The sequence below is a fragment of the Penaeus monodon genome, chromosome 29 (genome assembly GCF_015228065.2).
Source record: "Penaeus monodon isolate SGIC_2016 chromosome 29, NSTDA_Pmon_1, whole genome shotgun sequence".
Taxonomy (NCBI): domain Eukaryota; kingdom Metazoa; phylum Arthropoda; class Malacostraca; order Decapoda; family Penaeidae; genus Penaeus; species Penaeus monodon.
The window spans coordinates 3,834,220-3,834,999 of record NC_051414.1 but is presented as its reverse complement, the minus strand read 5'-3'; positions in this window follow the sequence as shown (position 1 = coordinate 3,834,999).

Sequence of the window (780 nt, the reverse complement as noted above, 5' to 3'; positions counted from 1 at the left end):
AAGTACATGCACTCATATCACACATACATGCCATTATCCTTGCTAAATGTAAAAGAATGGATTTTAGTGCGTTTAGTTTTAAGAAGGAAATGAGGAGTTACATGAAAATCGAAGAATTACTACACTATTTGTATTAAAAAATAAATCCAACTTAGCTTTGTTTTATGATTTACTTTGATCTTAAATATTGTGCCTCATGGATTATTTGTGCTCAATCATATACAAACCTGCACAAAGAGTTTGAAGAATATGTACAGACTTGTCCACACAAGCAGGCATGATTGGTAGATACATAGACAGGCAACTGTAAAGGTGACGTCACAGTGAGAAAATGAGGAAGCTACTTGTTTATTGAGTATTTTGTCCACCCCTAATGTTGTCCCCATTTGTGCCTGTTGATCATGTCCGTTCGTGTGGACAGGCCTTAATGAAAAATCTCTAAAGAGGATTTTTACAAATCAATTTTCATAACTATTTACTTGGAAATTTTCAACTGAAGCATTTAAATATAAAACAATACTTTATATCAACCATATAAAGACATTTTCTTACTCATTTTATTAAACAGGCCCATACAGTCTTGTATCTCTTATTAAGTGTAGCATTGTATTGCATGTACATGTTCCGTGCACTATTCATAATTAGAATATGAAGTCTAGCATCAGTGGACACTTATGAAAACTCAATTAAATTTTTTAAACTGACTTTTGGATTAAATATTACTCTAATTGAAACATACAGTACTGTGTATATAATCCTGAATTCCAGAATGGTTGGAAG